At 41.5% G+C, this 24,048-nt stretch overlaps 1 protein-coding gene across 4 annotated transcripts in view; it reads right to left on the bottom strand.

The window, feature by feature from the left end:
• WDFY3 (WD repeat and FYVE domain containing 3) overlaps positions 1-23,527 on the bottom strand; it is a 250,866-nt gene extending 227,339 nt beyond the window's left edge. For all 4 annotated transcript variants that reach the window (XM_056568763.1, XM_056568762.1, XM_056568764.1 and 1 more), the window contains exon 1: positions 22,817-23,527. The gene's annotated coding sequence lies outside the window, so the exon portion shown is untranslated. The remainder of the gene's footprint in view (positions 1-22,816) is intronic.
• Between the last annotated feature and the right edge of the window lie 521 nt (positions 23,528-24,048).

Raw genomic sequence — 24,048 nt, 5'->3', positions numbered from 1 at the left:
GCTGCAATATGGTATTAAAGGGAAGCAACCCTTTCAAGATCCAGATGATTAAGAGCCCCCCCCCCCCCCACCCCGACTTCTTAGAAAAAATAAAAACTCTCTCATCCAAATAGCAGAGCCATCCTAAAACACAGGCTTATTCCTGTCCACAGACAGGGCCTTTAGTTTATGACACGTGCTCGCACCTATTTCATAGGACCCTAGTCTAAAGTACATTTACATGCTCAGTTGGGGGTTAGAGGTCATGAGAGGCACCAATATTTGACATATAAAAAGCTGTATGAATGGAACCTATCACTATCATTTTCATGCTGCCTGAACCGGAGTCATCGTGGCGGACCCCAGTGGATTCTACCCGCCACACCAACCTTGGTTGCTAGATTTCTCTCTATACTCCAACAGGGCCAGTTCCATCAACAATGGTTTGTAGGACAGGAAGAAGAAACCAGGGACCACCCTAATGACACATGGTACAGGCTGCATGAAAATGACAGGTTCCTATTAATTGCTGCCAGGATTCCTAGAGTAAGGGCTGTATTAGACGGAACAAGCCGCCCATTTACAAAGCCTATAACATGGCTTAATTATGGGGCTGGGAAAGTGGCGAATTAAAAGGGTTATCCACCATGAGGTGATTTTAGTGAATACCTGCCAGGCTATCTGGGTATTTCCTGTTTGAGTTTGATCTCTTAAACTACACATCCCATAGTTCCATGCTTGTAAGTGTGAGGTTACATTCCTCCCTCCCACACATTACAGCACAAATAAGCTCAAAAGATGAGTGTTTACTAATCAAGGTGCCTACAGCTGTTGCAAAATTCTCTCTCTGTCGCTCCACCCATTGAAGTAGAATAGGCTCCCTTGACACAACTGACTAGTGATGTCAGGTCTCGACGCACTACAACGTGGGAAATCCCGAGACATGAGTAATTTTGTATACTGTTAAAAATAAATATTGGGGCAAAAAAAAATCACAAAAATTGCAAGACCACCATCACACACACTAACTACACTAACTTTAAAGACCCGAATACCCCTAATAATCGATGGATCATTCATGTGGCTCTTAGTCATCGGCCACTAATCCCCTATTACATGGGAAGATATGATGCCAATGGTAGATACATTTTTAACCGGTCATAACAACCCGAGTAGCATTTGTATGTTCATTGGCTTTGATATTACACAAGGCGATACCATGCTGTTATGCTGTTTGAACGATAAGTGCCCCTTGGTTCTAGGTCAACCACGTTTTTGCCTGCGGTCGGGAAACCGCATACGGACGAAAACGCAGCCGACCGGAGGCTGCGGTTCACTCCGGTCGGCTCATAGACATGCATTAAATACGGTTCCCGAATACGGCCGAGTGTGGGCACCGCGATTAAGCCTCGCCCCCCTCCTCCCAGCCGTATACGGGAACTGTAGTTACAAATCATAGTGTGAACCCAGCCTAAGGCTACATTCCCATCACAGTTTTGCCATACTGTTTTGAATAATTTTTTTTAACATATTGTATGCCTTAAAAACTGACAACATTTATGCAAATGTGTGCTATAAATTTAAACTGCATGCAGTTTTAAACTGTATGCATTTTTTAGATGTCAGCTTACATCAGCTTTTGAAAAAAAAAAAAAAAGTATACTTTTTTGGGATTAACACTTTCTTGCAATAAAGCTCAAATTATTTTATGGAAAGTCCAATGAAAGTAGGTGTGGTTTGCTATGTGCAAGAAATAAAAAGTATGCAAAAACTGTAGGTCACTGTAGACCCATCCGTTTTTCATTGACTTCAAAAATGGATACTGTTCATATATGGTTTTTGAATGGGGCACAAAACACTGCGGTTTTGTGTACGGTAAAAAAATAATGCACAAAACTGTACACGACTGAAAGCGTACACAAAACGGATACTTCATGTTGCATACGTTTTTGCATGGGATGTCTATGTATACGGTTTTCTATATGGTTGTATACTGTTTTCCTATACAAAACAGTATACGGAAACAGTATAGCAAAATCGTTATATGAACGCAACCTAATACATTGACTACCCACAAAAAAAAAACTTCTACAAACAGATGTATCAGGTTGTGTACGTTTTTGTACTTTTTTCTGCGTTTTTTTCCCGTTGACAAAACTGTAGTCTACCACAGTTTTGTATCCTGTTCTGTCCTGTTTTTTTTTTTTTATATATACAAAGGGTTTTGTAACCTTTCTTAAAAACATATACAGTTTTTATAACAATATAGTCAATGCAAACTGTATGAGCACACGATTGCGTTATGGGATTTGTAGTAAAAGCTCTTTAAAGCGGTCATGATATCGGTAAAGTTAGGTTTTCTCAAGTACTCAGGTCTGTCACGTCTTCAAGCTGTTGCAATAACACAAGAGAAAAAAAATGTAGATTGAAACACTTCCATATCTTTATTGTAATCCATCTAAAAACATCTCAAAAAGGGATACATATAATAATACTGACGCCACAAACGAAACGCAAATGCGTTTCGATCTGCTAACAGATTAAAGTCATGGTATGTCGCCAAATGAGTGCGGTTACTTTTTTCATGTGTCTCAGGTCTGTCAGGTCTTCAGACTGCTACATTTTTAGGCAGTCACAGCATTTTTAATTGTTACATTTCTCATGTATGCATGTATGTTGTGACTTCAGGCAGTCATCATACAATTACTGCTATTTAGTCCTGTTAGCTATTTAGGCCTGTCATGCTATTATTACTGTCATGTTTCCTTAATTTGTCACATGCTCTCCAGAGTTGCAGCCCTGTCGCATATGCAGGTAGTCATTATTGTTTGGTTACGGTTTCATGTTTTGAAGCTGGTTCAATTTTCAAAAATGTCAATTCTGTTGAGTTTCTTGTGTGTATGTTTTTACTATCTACTGTTCATATGTTTTCTCATCTGTATATTTTAGGCTGACATAATATCATAACTGTCAAGTTTGTGTAGGTCACATATTTAGGCTCTAGCCAAGGTCAATTCCATTCTTATTACACTAGTATCTGGTGCCATTGGCCTTTCCCATATTCAGACACGGTTATTCCATTTTGATTACATTGTTGCTATTATTAGGTCCCTCGCAACTCTACCTCTGTAACTATCTTAATGGTTAGTTAGCTTAATGTTGCTAAGCCAGCCACAGATAAATTCTGGATTATGTTCCATTTCTAATGTAGTCAGGCTGGTCATGTTTTGTTAAGTTTGTTTTCAATGTCTTTCTGTTACGTTCCATCTTGTATCATTAAGATTGATCCCATATAGCAGCGGTCAATCTAGCCACACGGTTGATACAATAATGTCAACCTACTGGTCACAAGGAAGGCAGTAGTATAGTTGGTTATCTTATAAAGATTTTTATTGTGTGAGAAACTGAAATAAAGTAACGTTGTTTTCCTCCTTACAGCCTTGGTTCAGTGACATCTGCATGCAGAAGACCCAAAACCATGAAAAGGAGTATTTTTCTGTTGGGCCTGCTCACAGAGTGTCTGTGCTGTCCCATTCTGGTTATATATGTTAAACTACCTGATATGGGTATTTCATGTTAGCATTACAGGCTCATAGCCTCCTTATGTCCTCTTTTGCTTACATTACACATACCTGTGACACTTGTCACGTCTTCAGGTTGATGGCAGAGTAAACATTCAAAAGAAAAGTAGTCCTGACACATCTTCAGGTTGCATAACCATTATACCTGATGCATCTTCAGGTAGGTTGCTTTATTACATTTGTCGGTACCTGTCAGGTCTACAAGTTCGGCAGCATTGCCCAGTAAGTATACTTGGCATCTCTTCAGGTGTCACATCATTGATGATCCAGCATAACTGTTATGTTTCAGGTTACACATCAATGTATATCTAGCATACTCTCAGGTTCCACATCAAGATATACCTATTATCCTTTAGGTTCTCAGGTTGACAGTATTATTCTCTTTTATACATTTTGGATCAAGTGGTAGTTTTTAATATATATGTTAAAAGACTTGTCACGTCTACAGTCTCAATTTGCTGTTTAAATCTACTAGGTCTTCAGGCTGATGTGTTCCCAAGCCCTGTCACATCTATAGTCTCAGTCACAGATAATATCTGGTGCGCTCAGGTTTGCATTGCTAATTTTATCCAATGAAACATTTGTTTCACTTAGTCCATCAATCATTAAAAGGGGTACTCCAGTGGAAAACATTTTTTTTAATCAACTGGTGGCAGAAAGTTAAAACAGATTTGTAAATGACTTCTATAAAAAAAAAATCTTTATCCTTCCATTACTTATCAGCGGCTGAATATTACAGAGAAAGTGCTTTTTTTTTTGGACTTATTTTTTTTCTGTCCACAGTGCTCTCTCATCTGGCACCTCTGTCTGTATCATGAACTGTCCAGAACAGCATATGTTTGCTATGGGGATTTGCTCCTGTTCTGGACAGCTCCTGATATGGACAGAGGTGTCAGCAGAGAGCACCGTGGAAAAAAAAATCCAAAAAGAAAAGAACTTTCACACTTTCCTGGGCCAGCAGTCACGAGATTGCATTAAGTTTTCAAATGTCAATATCCACAGGGATGACCCCTATAGCCATAACAGGCCAAGCTATCACATGGCAACAGTCCCAGCGCCCTTCAAACCTCATTCTAGTACATTAAATATTGTTATGCGAAAAATGAGGGTCCCTGCTTGAGGAATAAAATAATGTACATGTTAAACTATCCCATCTGTTCGATTTTTTGCCCCTTTTAGACATATTTACCCTATGTTAGCTAGGGCACAAATCAAGCCGCTTTGCTATATATATTTATAGAGATATATATATATATATATATATATATATATGGTAAGTTTGCTTGGTTGGTATATCTTAGCTATATAGATATATCTTACAGAGTGGATAGGGGTGGACCCAAAACTAGATGTAGTGATTAAGAGACAAGAGGTGTCTATGACTAGCTCTAGACAGTCAGAGGCTGTTTCTACACAAGCAGTGGGATAAAACCATTTATCCCTAGTAAAAGTACAATTCAGTTACATGCTTTACAGGTGGATGTGCACTACAGTAAATACACTTCAATCTTCCTATGGAAAAAGCAGTCTCAGATGCTGGGGCCTCAGTGTATTAGAATGCACACCCCAATTTTGGGGGTCTAAGGTTGGGTTTACATGTAGTTTTTGGCAGTATTTCATTCAGTATTTGTTCCTTATGTTGGTTTGCATTTTCTAGACAAAACCAGGAGTGGAACCACCTCACCGAAAAACTGAAAATGGTAAAATGTACGCTTTTCTCTGTGTTTTGGGCCCACTCCTGGATGTGGCTAAAAATACTGACTGAAATGCTATGCAAGAACCCAGCCTAAATCTGACCAGGCCAACATCTGAATAGGATTTGCATGTTTGTGCCATGTTTATATAGGTTTCCTAAAAGTGAACCTTCATGTTTATATATCATGACAACATCTTGAATTTCTTTGTGCAATAAGTAACACAAGCTTTTTGGGATTAGTTTCTGTAAAGTCTGATGATGAAAATGTGTACAGCATTCCAGACTCTTCTGAACATCACAGGCTATACCGCTCCAAATCTCCAAAGGCCCTTAAGCCTCTACAGCGGCCCCACCACTGCGGCCCCACCACTGTAGAGCTTCAGTAGGCACAGCTGTACAGCAGACCTTGCATCTGTTCTCTATATAGTCAGGTAAAAAAGGAAATAAAGCAGATTGTGGTCTTTACTATTTATTAGACAGTGATCCTGCCTGACTGCATTATGAGAGCTTACAAAGCTGAACTGCTAATTCACTGTCATTAATGGGACAGAGAAAACCAATGTTACTGCACATTGGTGGCTACTTGTTTAGGAGGTTCAGCTTTTCTACTATTGGAAAACTCTGCAAAGTCAACAGATTTACACAATAGGCATTCAGAGACTAAGACCACCCTATAAAGGTTGTGACCAGGAATAAAATAAAAAGATCAGTGATGTAGAAATGTATGATTATTATCATTCTCAAAATTAATACATGAAGGAGCCGTTGATCAAGAGGATTAAAAAAGTATAGTATATTATAATTATCCCCCTTTGTGTCAATAGTAAGTAACAAACTACGATACTTACCTTAAGTTGGTCAAATGGTGCTAAGAAATGAGAATCTTAACAGTATGTAACAATAATGTGATAAGAAAAGAGTCACAGTATATCTATCTAATAAGGACCAGTATGAGCCCCATCATATATTAAAGACGGTAGAATTATCTGCCTGATACTTCGTATAGAATCATACTAAGTCCGTGCGCATCTTCTCCTGTGCAGGTTTATCGCGTGGTGATGATCGTGCGCATCTTTCTGTGCATAGCGAAGGGCTGACACGTGTGCTGGACAGAGTTTAATAGCAGATATGCACAGAGTACATGCGCACGATCGGCTGGCGCAGAACATCATCAAGAAGAGCGTCCTATGAGCGAGTGTGTCCACTTGGTTTCTCTTGACTGGACCAGATCTCTTGGATTTAATTGAGTACGTAATAAGAAGGGTGAATGGTGACAGGATAACGCTGGACAGCGATCCTGTATTAGCTCATTCTGTGATATCTTTATTGGCTTATTCTGATGAGGTCAGCATAGGAGACTTTAAAGCCTCCAGATTCTCATGTTCAGAGCCCAATAACCTCTTGACAAAGTCACTTCGGTGACTAAACGTGTTGAGGTCGGCAGAGCATTTCAGGTTTTAACATGGCATACATCTATTAGGTCTATATACAATCGTGTACTGCAGACAAGAGTGCAAATTTGGTAACATAGTTGAGGCCAGGTGGCCAAGTGCAATACCACAAACCTTGTTCAGACCTAATATAGATAGCACTCTTTCACTCTTTTTAACCCACATGTGGTAATAAAAACAATCTTAAGAGATCACAGATTTTTGGGCTGGAAAATTTTTTGCCTAAATATTTAGGCATTTCGGGCTGCTTTTTATTGAAGCCTATACAAGTATTCAATGCTGGACTATAAATAAGTACTCTTTTGACATCCATGTAGAGCACTTCTCTTCCGGCTCCCCTCATTCTTCACCTGGCTCCTCCCATTCTTCATATGGCTCCTCCCATTAACTTCCCCTTTCTACTTTGCTGGAACAATAAGCCAATTAGAAATGAAGCCCTGATGTGACTCTGGCAGCATACAGAGGGAGTTATTTCCACTGTTCATACAAAGGGCAGCAAAGCAGGCATGATGGCAGTGGACCTCAGGAACTACGTTTGGGAAAGAATAAAAGAGTACTAAGCAGAGGGGAAGTAAGAATATCTTATTAAGATTTCTTGACCTACGCCAAAATAGAAGCTTGGGGAAAATGTAGTGCTTCTTTAAAGCCTAAAATTTCTTGCCCATCCATGTCTTTTGTATAGGTAGTGGCATCAAAGGGTCTAGACTGGAGGTCACAAGCAGTATTCCTACTGTTCTAGTATTCATAAAACAATATAAAGTCAATGTCATACAATAGAGACAACAAAGCTTGCAGTTGCCGCATGTTTGAAGGCAAATATGATCCCCACCAACAACATGATAGGAATAACAGGACTAGAGATTGAACTATGGTTTATGTTTTTAGTATTTTTATAGTGGAGCCATATACAAATTAATACATCTATGAAATACAGTAAATGAAAAACTTAGTTTCAAATATGACAGGTGGTGTGTATGGTGATATTTCAAGGTAAATGAGTCTAGCAAAGATATGTCCTGGTCATAGGGTGCATATCATAGAGTTTAGATAGACTATTTTAATGCTATTGTCAAGTCTCAGTACTACTACTATATCCCTTGTTGTACTAAGACACAATAGTACTCAAAAAAGTCACCACCAGCTAGTGAGCTACAGTACATATTACTCCAATGCCAATGATGAGAGGAACACTGGAATACATAATCCATTCAAAGCATGCTACCATAATACCCAACATTGTGTGATACCGATACCTAGTATCACCCAAATTAATACAAAATATCAACATCACCCATTCCAGATCTATTGATGAGAGACAACATTTGGTACAGACATAATCAGAGAAATGCATACACAGTCATGGCCGTAAATGTTGGCACCCCTGTAATTTTTCTAGAAAATGAAGTATTTCTCACAGAAAAGGATTTCAGTAACATGTTTTGCTATACACATGTTTATTCCTTTTGTGCGTATTGGAACTAAACAAAAAAAAATGGAGGAAAAAAGCAAATTGGACATAATGTCATACCAAACTCCAAAAATGGCTGGACAAAATTGTGGATAAATAAGATTGTTTCAAGCATATGATGCTCCTTTAACCTCTTAAAGGATGCAGGGCGTACCTGTACGCCCTGCGCCCCAGTCCCAGTATAAAGCACGGGGTCATGCCGTGACCCCACGCCATACCGGGTCGGTCCTGGCAGCTAATGACAGCTGGGACCCTCGGCATCATTGTGCCACGCGCTATTAACCCTTTAGACGCGGCATTCAAAGTTGATCGCCGTGTCTAAAATGAAAGTAAAAGCTTCCCGGCAGCTTAGTGATGTCCTGATCAGCTAGAATGTGAGCGTAGGTCCCCTCACCTGCCTCCGCCGCGTCTGATTGGCGATTGATTGCTCCAAGCCTGAAATCCAGGCTTGAGCAATCCACCGCCTATTACACTGATCTTTGCCGCGTCAATGCACGGCAATGATCTGTGTATGAGATTGGTATGTGCAGTGAAATAGCCACCAAGGGGGCTATAACACTGCAAAAAAATAAAAAATAAAAGTTTATAAAGATCATTTAACACCTTCCCTAATAAAAGTAAGAATCATCCCCCTTTTCCCGTAAAAAAAAAAATTAAAAAAAATAATAAAAAATGCGCAAATAAAAATGTGGTTTCACCGCGTGTGGAAATGTCCGAACTATAAAAATATATAATTAAGTAAACCGTACGTTCAATGGTGTACGCGCAAAAAAATTCCAAAATAGCGTATTTTCGGTCACTTTTTATATCATGAAAAAATTAATAAAAAGCGATAAAAAAGTGCAAAGCCCCCAAAAGTTACAAAATAGCATTTTTTCTTACATTTTGTCGCACAATGAATTATTTTTCCACATCGCTGTGGATATTTTGGTAAAATGACTAAGGGCACTGCAAAGTAGAATAGGTGGCACAAAAAATAAGCCATAATTTGGAATTTTTGATGCAAAATTTTAAGCGTTATGATTTTTAGAAGGTAATGAGGAAAAAATGAAAATGCAAAAACGGTAAAATCATGCGTCCTTAAGTTGTTAAAGAGGTACTCCAATGGAAAACTTTTTTTTTTTTTTAAATCAACAGGTGCAAGAAAGTTAAACAGATTTGTAAATTAGAATACAGAAATTGGGGCTCAGAGTCGTGAATATTAGGATAACGTATGTTTATTTCAGTATATAATGTATAAAGTTAGTATACTTGTGAAGTGTGAATCACAGGGCCCTTGTGAATCAACAGAAACACAAAATGGTTGTTCAATGGTTAATACAATAAAATTAAAATTATAGCAAATAAAAAGGTTATTACAATAAAATATGGCTTTTAAAACACATAAAATAATGCTTTAAATAAGTGTCCACACATCTATAGGAATGTTTAGCAATTTGTAAAAATGCTGTGATTTCTCTGATAGTCTTGGTTCGCTATTTCCACAATAATTTTGTATCCAGTTAGAATAAATAGTAAATGTCTTGAATAAAGAATGCAGCGATTTGTGCAAAGTTAGTTAGTGGCAATTGTATCAATTGACTTTAGAATGTAACAAATCTGGATCCTCTATGCAGAGGGCTCGCTGTTGGACACAGCCGCCTCCCAATTGTGCAGCGGCAGTGTTAAGTTCAATAAGAACAGCGCTTTAAAAAAAGTGTAGTCAGATTGGGTACCGTCTGTAGATTGCGCTGATCGCCGGACGAGTCCCAGTCCCTGGGCAGAGGGTGCGCTGCTAGAGACTCGGCCGTCTCAGATGTGCAGCGGCAGCAGTGGGCTCAGTCCGTGGATACTGCAGCGGTTCTCCGTTATATTATTGTGAAAAAGGTTGATGTGACACTTGGATTTTTTGTGGTTGAAGCTGGACGCGTTTCAGGTCCTCCTTAGGACCTTTCTTCAGCAGCTAAACATATGTAAAAATTGTTTAGCTGCTGAAGAAAGGTCCTAAGGAGGACATGAAATTGATACAATTGCCACTAACTAACTTTGCACAAATCGCTGCATTCTTTATTCAAGACATTTACTAATTATTCTAACTGGATACAAAACAATTGTGGAAATAGTGAACCAAGACTATCAGAGAAATCACTGCATTTTTACAAATTGCGTCACTGACGCACGGACAGCCGCTCGACCTGGACGCCAAGGGACCAGACCTTGTTGTTCCCGTATGACGATCATCCTCGACATCTAACCCTGTCAACCGGGCATACCTATGCAAAAGACCCTTTCTACTTATTCTACGTCAGAGTGGAGACTCCTCTCATCACATAAACAGGTGTCATCAAGCACCCGGATTTAAGATTGCCACCTGTATGCAGCTGTCCAGATCAGTGTGTCACTTTCAATATATCATCATGTAAGTATATCTATTGTACATTTCTTCATTTACATGTGATGATGCATTTTTACCCTATGTGTGGTCTCTCATGACCCTATGTTTACAGTATTCGCTAACTATAATCCCTGATGAGCTATCTGTAGCCACACGGATTAGCGAAACGCGTTGGATTAATGTTATCTCTGTCAAACGCATAATTGTACCTTCAATTATGCAACACATATAACTGTGGGTCTGTAAAGTGAACACTACTATATACCCCTGGATACAACCCTCGGGTCTAGATACTGTACTGTATTTTACCACATGTATGTCTATTTCTGTATGGATTATATGGGATATTGGCCAAGCTCAACTGCTCCTTAGCGATACAGTACTACGATTGATTGTGACCTATGTAGCCTAGGGTCACTAGGAGGTTCCAGTGTAGGCCCAGGTCACAAGGACAGGGGACCTGCAGTACCGCTAGGCAGGGCCACTACATAGGGAAATACCAGTCTTGCCCTGGCCATCCATGATCCCATTTACACTATCCTTCTATGTATATGTAAATACTACTGGCCCCTACCAGTTGCTATATGAAATTTATGTTGTACTTGAATAAATATATTTGCATATGAAATATGTTGTTCTTGATTCCTGTGTCACACTAAGCATGGACAACAGAAAGAGGAGAAGAGAACTGTGAGGAATTGAGAACCAAAACTGTGGAAAAATATCAACAAACAATCTCAAGGTTACAAGATGTTCCTTTGTCCACAGTCCGCAACATTATCAAGAAGTTTGCAACCCATGGCACTGTAGCTAATCTCCCTGGGTGTGGATGGAAGGAGGAGAAAAATTGATGAAAGGTGTCAACGCAGGATAGTCCGGATGATAGGCAAGCAGCCCCAAACAAGTTACAAAAGATATTCAAGCTGTCCTGCAGGCTCAGGGAGCATCAGTGTCAGTGTGAACTATTCGTCGACATTTAAATGAAATGAAACGCTATGGCAGGAGATCCAGGAGGACCCCTCTGACACAGAGACATAAAAAAGTAAGACTACATTTTGCCAAAATGAACATGAGTAAGCCAAAATCCTTCAGGGAAAAGTCTTGTGGACAGATGAGACCAAGATAGAGCTTTTTGGTAAAGCACATCATTCTGTTTACCAAAAACAGAATGAGGCCTACAAAGAAAAGAACACAGTACCTACACTGAAATATGGTGGAGGTTCAATGATGTTTTGGGGTTGTTATGCTGCCTCTGGCACTGGGTGCCTTGAATGTGTGCAAAGCATCATGAAATCTGAGGATTACCAATGGATTTTGGGTCGCACTGTACAGCCCAGTTTCAGAAAGCTGGGTTTGCGTCCAAGATCTTGGGTCTTCCAGCAGGACAATGACCCCAAACATACATCAAAAAGCACCCAGAAATAGATGGCAACAAAGCGCTGGAGAGTTCTGAAGTGACCAGCAATGAGTCCAGATCTAAATCCCATTGAACACCTGTGGAGAGATCTTAAAATTGCTTTTGGGAAAAGGCACCTTCCAATAAGAGAGATCTGGAGCAGTTTGCAAAGGAAGAGTGGTCCAACATTCCGGCTGAGAGGTGTAAGAAGCTTATTGATGGTTATAGGGAGCGACTGATTTCAGTTATTTTTTTCCAAAGGGTGTGAAACCAAATATTAAGTTAATGGTGCCAATAATTTTGTCCAGCCCATTTTTGGAGTTTGGTGTGACATTATGTCCAATTAGCTTTTTTTCCTCCATTTTTTTGGTTTAGATCCAATACACACAAAGGGAATAAACATGTGTATAGCAAAACATGTGTTACTGCAATCCTTTTCTGTGAGAAATACTTCATTTTCTTGAAAAATTTCAGGGGTGCTAACAGTTACGGCCATGACTGTATAACACAGGCACTCCAAGGTTATGAGAGTTGGCTTTGTTCGATAGGTGACTTATTTTTCATGAAGCCAATAGAATTTGGGGTATACTTTTATTAGGCTATATGTCCTTTATCTGTATATTTTACGTTACTGAAGCAAGGGAGTAAGAATTATACATGACTAACATAAGAAAATGTATATCTTTTTATCCCGCACGCCATGACATTATGCATAGTATTGCAATTTGGTTTAGTTCCTCCTATTATTATTGGGCATGGTATGTGTTGGGGCCCATTATTTTTTTTACCTTGTAGCCCGCTGTGACTTAAAGGGGTACTTTTTTTTTTTTAAATCAACTGGTGCCAGAAAGTTAAACAGATTTGTAAATTACTTCAATAAAAAAATCTTAATCCTTCCAGTACTTTTTTAGGCGCTATAGACTACAGAAGAAATGCTTTTCTTTCCGGATTTCTCTGATGTCACGACCACAGTGCTCTCTTCCCAGAAACTGTCCTACATATTTCCAGTGACTTATAGCATGTGTTTTAGCTATGAGGAATCCTTTTTCCACAGATGGTGTAAATGTCCAAGATTTCAATGTTTTTTATCTTGGGTATACACAATCTCAAACATCAATTTACAAAAGTCACATTGGGAAGCCCTGTTGGGTCATCAAATCTATTCTATCTCAAAGGCAACCCACAGATGGGACTGATGTGTTTACTTTCTAGTAGAACCGCTACTGCCCATTCCTGGAGGGAAACTTCAGTCAGTATGGATTTAGTTAAATTAGAACTTTCTTAGTTAATGGTAAGTATCAAAAAGAACAGTGGCCCCTCGTACAGTAGAAACCACTCTTGTAGAGGTGACCTCTCCCTCCACTTTGTTCTTCTCTTATGTGTCTCTATGTTCATCTCCTTGACATGTGTCTATATCTTGTAGCCTAATGTATAATGGGTTAGTTTTATGTACATTCCTAACATGTATAGTTGATATGACAATTTTTTTCAGTATCTGCAACAAACCTGCTGCTTGAGTATTAGACCTAAATGGCTCCTAAAATCCACTCTTACATGGCTTTCAGAATTAGATGCACAATTAGGGCTGGGCGGTTTGACCAAATATGTGTATCACGGTATTTTTTTAACTTACGGCGGTTCCACGGTATTTTCACCCCCATCAAATCATGTGACCTGCCAGCGCTGTTCTGCCCCCCCTCCCCACCCCAATCATGTGACCTGCGCGCAGTGTTCGGATCCCCCCCCCGCCCCAAATCATGTGACCCGCCAGCACTGTTCTGCTCCCCCCCAATTAATGACCAGTCCAGCGGGATACTACTCACATATGACCCCTTCAAGCACTGCCCTCCTCCTCTTTGTTGGGGGCCGCCGGCGATGGAACTCACTGTATGCCAGTGGTCTCCAACCTGCGGACCTCCAGTTGTTGCAAAACTACAACTCCCAGCATGCCCGGACAGCCAATGGCTGTCCGGGCATGCTGGGAGTTGTAGTTTTGCAACAGCTGGAGGTCCACAGGTTTGAGACCACTGCTGTACGCTGTATATCTATGCCCGGGCTGCAAAAGATACAGAAAATAAACTTTAACTTACCTACGTCGGGGCCTTACGCTGGGGACTAGAACGTCCGACAGCCGTCAGCCTATCACAGGCCGCAGCGATGTCCCGCCCCGGCCAGTGATAGGCTGAGCGCACTGTCATGTAAGAAGCCGGCAAGAGCTCCTTACATGACAGTGGGCTCAGCCTATCACTGGCCGGGGCGGGACATCGCTCCGGCCGGTGATAGGCTGACGGCTGTCCGACGTTCCCGTCCCCAGCGTGTGGCCGACGTAGGTAAGTTACAGTTTGTTTTCTGTATCTTTTGCAGCCCGGGCATAGGGATACAGTGTACAGCAGTGGTCTCCAACCTGCGGACCTCCAGTCGTTGGCTGTCCGGGCATGCTGGGAGTTGTAGTTTTGCAACATCTGGAGGTCTGCAAGTTGGAGACCACTGGCGTACAGTATAGAGTTCCAGCGCCCGGCAGCCCCCAACAAAGAGGAGGAGGGCAGTGCTTGCAATATGTGAGTAGTACCAGTAGCTGATAATTAATTGGGGAGGGGGGTGGGGGGAGAACAGCGCTGGCGGGTGACATAGGATTAGTTCCCCGATGAGGGGACAGCGCTGAGCTGGGCTGATAATACATTCCCGAGGGGGAGGGGCCCAACCGGTATTGCGGTATGGGGGAAAATTCATATCGTGCAGCCCAAAAAATTCGGTATGAACCGGTATACCGCCCAGCCCTATGCACAATATTCTTCACAAGGCATTTCTCTTTTACGTATATGTGAAGCTCCTACAGGCCTAATAATAAGCTTCGTGAATTATATCAATAAGGTTATTCACATTTATCAGATTCACCATCTCTCATGAATCAAACTGGCATACAGGAAATATTTTCCAATGAACTGTATAACCCCCCCCCCCCCGTAGTAACAGTGGACCATTTTATCATAAAGCTATACTGTCCATACAGAAGTGGGTTATTTTGGAATATCGTGGGGGGGCAGGGGGTGATGTACTTTTCTATAACCTTGCACAACTGATCCTAGATAGGTTACAACTAAAATAACTTTTCATTAATAATTTAGTGTGTGCATTGGACTTTAGGTCACTGGAGGTCTATACAGGGTCTCCACCAACTTGGATTTTCAGGAGACAGACCCTCTAGTAAGTTCCTTTTAAATACATTTTCTAGCATAGTAGAAACTATGCTCATGATGAAGAGGAATAAGGCTACCCTGGGAGAAGCCAGCTCCTCTCCATGTGCCCATTTGCAAGCCATCCTTAAAGGGGTACTTCCCTGGAAAAAAAAAAATCAACTGGTGCCAGAAAGTTAAACAGGCTTGTAAATTACTTCTATTTAAAAATGTTAACCCTTCCAGTACTTTTCTGCTGCTGTATGCTCCACAGAAAATTCTTATCTTTTTGAATTTCCTTTCAGTCTGACCACAGTGCTCTACGCTGACACCTCTGTTCATGTTAGGAACTGTCCAGAGAAGGATAGGTTTGCTATGGGGATTTGCTCCTGCTCTGGACAATTCCTTAAACGGACAGAGTTGTCAGTAGAGAGCACTGTTGTCAGACAGAAAGGAAATTCAAAAAGAAAAGAACTTCCTCTAGAATATACAGCATCTGAGAAGTACTGTAAGGATTAAGATTTTTAAATAGAAGTAATTTACAAACCTGTTTAACTTTCTGGCACCCGCTGGAAAAAAAAATTATATAGAGATATATATATATATATATATATATATATATATATATATATATATATATATATAAATAAATAAATAATATGTTTTCCAGTGGAGTACCCCTTTAACTTGCTCACCTAAAATTAAAGTACATCAAGGCAGCAATACCGCAAACATTAGAGGAATAATTTGAAGCCCCTTGGCCATTTCTGTAGCAGAGGCCCCTCTATTATGTGTCATTTATACTACAGAGGTCTTGAAGGACAGGTAGTGCAGGTGACACTGATGACATCGGTACTTACCTTGTCCTGTTTCGTGCTGTTGTTCTCCAGCAATTCTCTTCTGTATCTTCAGCACCGGGCCCAACATGGAGCATGGGCGTAGCTTAGTGACGTCACCGCTGCTGTTTGCTACCAGTGGGACCCAGCAAAGAACAGCAGCGGTGACATCACTAAGCTCCGCCCATGCACCAAGTTTGTCCCGGAGCTGTAGATACCAAAGAGGATAGCCAGAGAACCACAGCATGGAACGGGACATGGTAAGTACCATTGTCATCAGTGTCTCCTGCACTACCTGTCTGTACCGAAAGGTTAGTGCAGGTGACCCTGATGACAAATTTCCTTTAAAGGTGTTATCCACCATAAGGTGATTTTAGTACGTGCCTGGCAGACAGTAATGGACATGCTAAGGAAGGATCTGTGCTTGTCTTGGGGCTAAATGGCTATATTGTAAAGATTAACATAAAGCTGTGGCTTTTTATAAACTGGTTATTTCCTTATGGAGAGTTTCCTTCTTCAACTATAAATCTCATAGAAGGAGATTTATCATTCTTTTCAAACGTATGGCTTTTATATGACAATTTTTTTTTTTTACTTACATGCGACCTATTTATCAACTAGCCGCACGACCTTGATAAATAAATCGCCATAAGCAAAATACGGGAAACCCGTTTACAAATGCATTTTTTAAAGCAGAAAAGTTTTCCCTTATGTAAATTGCCAAAGTTCTTTATCTACCCTTTATTACCAGTAGCGTTGCTAGAGAGTGATGGGGAGGGGTGCGTACCGCATCGGGTGACACCCTGACTGTCCTGCCTGGCACTAAATAGCTGCACTCCAACTATTCCACAACAACCCATCCACCCTCCTCAGAAATTAAAAAATATTAAAAACATACTATGCCGCACCATGAATATCCGTACTCTGGAGGCTTTTTGTTTAATTTTGAGCCTGCATTTTGTGACGTTGGTGGGCGGAGTCTTGTGTTGCTGCTCGGTATGTTACCCACCCCAAAAAAAGATAAAGGTTGGGTGTGTTAGATTTTTACTGCCCGACCTTATTGTTCTGGGAGGGAAAAAGCTGCCACCAGAGCTGTCTGGCTGTGGCTTACCCCTCCATTCTCCATTATGAACATTTGGCCATGCTAAACATTCGCATTTATTTGGAGGTCACCCATATAGCTACAACCCTGGTACAAATAAATTAACATGGGAATGTTGATTTATACTTTTATATTTCACATTTAAAATTTATATTTGTATATAAGACAAAAAAAAAATGTAACTGAAACCACATAATGTACCTTCCACCATGACGTGATCTCATTACAGATGGTAATGTAAATATTACCGATAGATGAAGCAATCTAAACACCATGTAGACTCCATTTCATGACACCAATGTTTATAGAATTTCTCCCCTGACAAAAGAGGACAAATAGGTGTGAAACCACAAAAAGCTGGTTTATTTTTTGTTCTAGGTGGATATCCTAGAATACAAACCTAGAAATCTGCTCGGCAGTTTGTAAGGAAATACAGGGACACTGCACTTTAAAATGAAATGTTTCTTAAAAAAAATAAAACATATACAGTGAAATAAAAAAAATAAAAAAACATCCAAAATTACACAAAAAAAGTAGTATTTTAGATGGGTGTGTTTTTTTTTTATTTTTTATTTTTTTGTCTTCTTCAGTGAAACAACCATACTTACTATCCTCACTCCTGCAGCCATTTTTCCAGGCCATTTCTTTTGCAGAGTACTTGCACTGCTCGCTCAGTCAGTCAATCAGTAGCCGTAGCGGTGTCCCTCCTTCAGCTGTAGATTGGGCTCGCTAGTGTACTGCCCGCTCAGCCAAACAGCAAGCGCCATGCAATGGGACCGGTTCCAGGAGAATAGTGGAAGCGATGCGAGAGAGGATCGTAAGTAAGTATATATTTTTTCACTACAGTTCCCTGTCATACTGCCACTAAAAATACAGCAAGTGCAAGGCAAACATTGAAGAGACTGCTGTGCTCGCACAACCGCTGTAGCTTCTTCAACCAAATGATCGGTAGAGTGCAGGGAGTCAGACCCCCGCGGATCTAGTTGACAGGCCATCAATTTTAGATAGCCAGGTAACATCTTTAGGGTCTATTCATGCGTCAGAATTTCCGTTTGCGGAATTCCGCCTCAATTAGAGCCTATAGACTTCTATGTGATCCCACACATGGGAGCACGGAATCCCATAGAAGTCTATGGGATTTAATTTGAGGTGGAATTCCGCAAGCGGAAATTCTGCCGTGTGAATACACCCTTAAAGGGGTATTCCGGGCAAAAATATTTTATCCCCTATCCAAAGGATAGCGGATAAGGTGTCTGATCGTGGGGGACGCCGTCACGCCCCCTCCCATAGACATAAATGGAGGGGGCGTGACGTGACGTCACATCCCCAGTCCCAGAAACACGGAGGTTTCCGAAACTAGAGACGCTGCAGGGAGATCGCGGGGGGGGATGTTCTCAGCAGCGGGCTCCCCATGATCAGACTTTAAGCTGGCCATACATTTGAATAGCCATTACCAAAAACTAATTTAGCGGTCTTTATTGATTTCGACATGCACACTCTGCTCCCCCTTGGGGGGGGGGGGGTTACAACGGAACTGCTAGACACCCCCGAATGTAACTTATCTTTGCGAAAACAAGAGAATAGGGCATGCTAAAATGCAACGTTTACAACTATTCTGTCACCCATCAAAGTTGGAATGACCTCATACATAAAAAAGGTGGTCAGTGGGTTTGGCAGACTTTCATCTTACGTGTATGTCTGTTTAATGGGGTACTCCGCTGCTCAGCGTTTGGAAGAAACTGTTCCGAACGCTGGAGCCGGGAGCTTGTGACGTCATAGCCCAACACCCTCATGACGTCCCACCCTGCCCTCTCAATGCAAGTTTATGTGAGGGGGCGTGACAGCTGACATTGTGAGGGGGCGGGGCTATGATGTCCCAAGCTCCCGGCTCCAGTGTTCGGAACAGTTTGTTCCAAACACTGAGCAGTGGAGTACCCCTTTAAAGGGCCCAAGCACACTATGGAATTTCCAAGCAGAGAAATTCCACTGCACAGGGCACATTACAGATTTTCAGCAAAGGAGCTTATCACTGTTGAAATTTATTTACATGTTTATTCTTTTGGGGGAATATCGCCAAATACCTCTATGGAATGCATTGCTGGCTATGGGGACCGGCAATGTTTATGCGGTCCTAGCACTGACTGAATCCGTCTGTGCCTCCGTAGTGTGCATAGTATGCAACCTCCTGGACTACATGATCACTGCTGAATCTAAAATTCAACTAACCATTCTGATAATACGAATAACATGGATTCATCCGGTGTAATCGCATAGTTTCATATCCCATAATTTGTAGCGAACTGCATAGATAAGCTTGTATTCACATCTGCATTGGATTCTGTTAGGACCATGTAGAGGTTCTTTTTCCTTTTTCTTTGAACTGATGGATACTGAAGTCAGAATAGCACTGGTGCCCACTGTGAGACAAACCTAACTTGTGTCGCGGTTTCTGTATATACACAAAACCACAACATAGATGTTAACAAAGCCTTACACATCCCTAATAATAAAAAAAATTAGTGAAAGATCTGTCAGCAACACCAATGGCCTACAGCTTGGATGCCGTACCTAGTTTTATTACTTGATTCCCCCCCCCCCCCATAAACAACACGTGACTAGTCAATGAACATCTGACACCCAAGAGGTTCCTAGCACTACTGACTGCAGAGATTTCGCTATACACAGACATTATATAAGCTTGAGATCTTTGACCTAATACATATAATAGGGGATATTCAGCCAATAAATGATAGAAGTTTAGGGAAGAGAAAACAATTCAGCAATCGTTCATGCAGCCCTGCCTGTATAATAGCCAAGTTGTGTAATAGGTTCTATAAATGAGCGCCTATCTAGTGGACCAGCGCTCACATCGGGCAGTAATTTATCTGTTTAATGCTAACCTTGCCATAGACATTATGTAGTCCCAACATGATAGATATTATTTAGGACTAAAATCTTATCATAGACATAGCACAGGTCTAAGATCTTATAGACATTATATAGTCCAGATAAGATCTCGGGTCTATATAATGTCTATCATATCAAGACTACATAATGTCTAGATCTTAGACCTGTGATATATCTTTGATATGATAGACATTATATAGGCCTGAGATCATATCTAAGACATAGCACAGGTCTAAGATCTTATAGACATTATGTAGTCCTGATAAGATAGACATTATATAGGCCCAAGATCATATCTAAGATGTTATCATAGATATTATGTAGTCCTGAGATTTAATTCTAGGCATTATACAGGTGTGAGATCATAAACCGTGATCTTATCACAGACATTTAGTCCTGAAATTATGGACATTATATTAGGCGTGAGATCTTATGTAAGACAATACACAGGTCTGAGATGGTCTCATAGACATTATGTAGTCCCGATATGATGGACATTATATTAGGCATGAGATCTTATGTAAGACATTACACAGGTCTGAGATGGTCTCATAGACATTATGTAGTCCCGATAAGATGGACATTATATTAGGCGTGAGATCTTATGTAAGACAATACACAGGTCTGAGATGGTCTCATAGACATTATGTAGTCCCGATAAGATGGACATTATATTAGGCGTGAGATCTTATGTAAGACAATACACAGGTCTGAGATGGTCTCATAGACATCATGTAGTCCCGATAAGATGGACATTATATTAGGCGTGAGATCTTATGTAAGACATTACACAGGTCTGAGATGGTATCATAGACATTATGTAGTCCCGATAAGATGGACATTATATTAGGCGTGAGATCTTATGTAAGACAATACACAGGTCTGAGATGGTCTCATAGACATCATGTAGTCCCGATAAGATGGACATTATATTAGGCGTGAGATCTTATGTAAGACATTACACAGGTCTGAGATGGTATCATAGACATTATGTAGTCCCGATAAGATGGACATTATATTAGGCGTGAGATCTTATGTAAGACAATACACAGGTCTGAGATGGTCTCATAGACATCATGTAGTCCCAATAAGATGGACATTATATTAGGCGTGAGATCTTATGTAATACATTACACAGGTCTGAGATGGTCTCATAGACATTATGTAGTCCCGATAAGATGGACATTATATTAGGCGCGAGATCTTATGTAAGACATTACACAGGTCTGAGATGGGTTCATAGACATTATGTAGTCCCGATAAGATGGACATTATATTAGGCGTGAGATCTTATGTAAGACAATACACAGGTCTGAGATGGTCTCATAGACATTATGTAGTCCTGAGATGATGTCATAGGCAGTATACAGGTATACAGGAGATCATAGACAGTATACAAAGATCTTATCACAGACACTATGTAGTCCTTACATGAGAAACATTAGGGGTCTGAGATCTCCTCATAAACATCATATAGGCCTGAGATCTTTTAGGCCTCTGTCATGACTTATGATATAGATTACAAGAATAGCCAACACTAGATTCATTTTCCAACGGAAATGGCAGGACCCAGCAGCATCACATGACCTGTCCACGCTCCGCGATCAATACATCTCAGCAGATATTAGAGGAGGTCAAGCTCCAACGGGAAACAGGCCAAGACCATACCCACAGGAATGACAGCTCTCTATAGAGACGATAGCCCGGAATACCTGCACTATTGCAGCTTTCCTATTACCTCCATACACGTCTATGGTGGTCTCCTCCCATTGTATGAATCTCCAGCCTGCACCCACTCTATAGAGCCCATTCTCTGCACAGCGCTGCGGCCCACGTTGCTGCCATATTAGTGACAGGTAGTAAATAATATCCCGTCTGCTCTTACATATTTCACACTTCAGTTGTTAGGATTGGTTTAGCTTTCGATAAACTGATATAGATATTAAAAGGATAGAAAAATCCATATATCCCACAACAAAGACCAGGCTAAAGTTGATTCTATGGAAGCACAATTTGTTTATGATGTAACGCTACCTAGAAGGGGCAACATACCAATGGGGGGGTCATGATGCCATCTGTCAATGTAATACGATTCGCAAGGCAATGGTGGCTTTCAGATCACTTCTCTAAGGGCTAAGCCAAGATTACCAGCTACTGATCCTTGACATGATCAGCTAGTAGACATGAAGACAATCATCAGCCGTTGGCTGTCCAGGCATGCTGGGAGTTGTGGTTTTGCAGCATCTGGTGGTCCAGAGTTTGGAGACCACTGATCTACTGTAACTGTATTCCCATCTAGCATTACTAACATATTGCAACATCTTACAATACACAATCACTTCTCCTCCTGTCTGTAAAGAACCTATAGCATTGTTCATCCTGAGCCCCCTGGTTCACAGAACTATGGTGACATACAATACAGACATGTCATAAGGTGGGTGTCATGTCCCCCTTATAGCAATAAGTAGTCGTCATTTGTGTAATTCCAGAAATAGCAGATCTTATGGGGAAATGTGCACTAAAGCACTTCTGCTTCCTAGAGAAGCCTGACAATGCTGGCTCATCATGAGACTGGTGGGCACTGGGGCAGGATGTTCTACCCAGCACTGGATGGCAATGCCAGTGTATATATATATATATATATATATATATATATATACACAGAAATGTAACACATGCCTTGTTTGCCCAGACTCCAGACCATGAGGGTGACAATGCAGACCTGTTCTGGTTCAGGTACAGAGTACACACATAGTATTTGCCAGATCTGCAGAGGCCACCCCAGTCATACCCAATCCATGCCCGGGCCTAGGTCTCCAGGGATGGGGTGGCAGCCCTGGCACGTCCACTCACCTCAGTGCAGGGTGGCACAGAGCAGCAGGATGGAGCTGGGCTGCTTTCTCTTCCCTGCCCTCCTCCTCTAATGCAGTCCTCCTGGCATGCTCATGCCCGGCGATCCCTTCCCGGATACATCCAGCGGGGCTGTAGACGGGTGCAGGTAGAAGAATACGGGGATAGCAGGAAGACAATGCGATCATCCAAGTGTCAAGGTGAGGAGAGAAAGGACTGGGGGCTGAGGCTGCCTAGGACCCAGTGTGTGCCCCTTCTCCTGTGCTGTGCCCACAGATCGGTGCCAGCTCTGTGCCCCGGTCGCTCCTCCTCCCTTCCATCAATGCTGATCGGACCGGCCAGTGGCCCTATCCCGGAAAGTCAGGAGTTGTTGCTGTTGCCAGCAGCTGCTGGTGGCCATTTTTAATCTTTATTCCTCCTCCCTCTTCCTGACTCAGTCGGAGATCTTCCCTCTCTCCCTCCCTTCCCCCTCCGCCGTGTGATGACAGTGCCTGGCTCCTCTCTCCCTGGCTACATGGCGCTTCCCGGCAATGGTCGGTCACTTCCCTCCCCGCTTTGTCTGCTGGGGAGGGCTGTGCTGCCAGTGCCAGGACAATGGACCCTGATGCCCCCTGGATCCAGACCCCCTCCTGCCCTAAACCTAGAGAACGGGGCTTGGGTCCCTACAAAACTATGGATTGGAGAGAGAGAGGTGACAACCGACAGAAGGCAGGTCTGAGGGGAGCTAGGTGTCCATCTCAGCCCAAGTTTACTGTATTTTCTTCTTTTTGTTTTTTATTATTCTCATTGGAAATGTCTATCTAATCAATCTATTCTATCTATCTAATCAATCTATTCTATCTATATATCTAATCAATCTGTTCTATCTATCTATATCTTACAGGGAGGAAAGAAACAAAATAAGGGTGTGTTCCCAGTCAGCCTAGACCCTCTCCATGTCATAGAGACGGCCCCCTGGATCCAGACCTATCCTGGAGGACAACCTTTCCCAACCAGGGTGCTTCCAGCACCCTAAACTACACGGCCGGCAAAAATAAAAACAGACTTTAAAAAAATAACGGATGCAAACTGATGTTATTCTATCTAATTTCCTATCTGATCCAAAGGCTGTCCAGGCATGATGGGAGTTGTAGTTTGCAACAGCTGGAGGCACCCTGGTTGGGAAACTCTGACCTAGAGGGATGAGGGGCACTGCAGGGCTTGGATCTCTACAAGACTGCATATAGGAGAGCTGG

This window comes from Hyla sarda, chromosome 1 (genome assembly GCF_029499605.1).
Source record: "Hyla sarda isolate aHylSar1 chromosome 1, aHylSar1.hap1, whole genome shotgun sequence".
NCBI classification, from domain to species: Eukaryota; Metazoa; Chordata; class Amphibia; order Anura; family Hylidae; genus Hyla; species Hyla sarda.
Note: the sequence above shows the minus strand (reverse complement) of the source record. Positions and strands in the feature narration are given on the sequence as shown.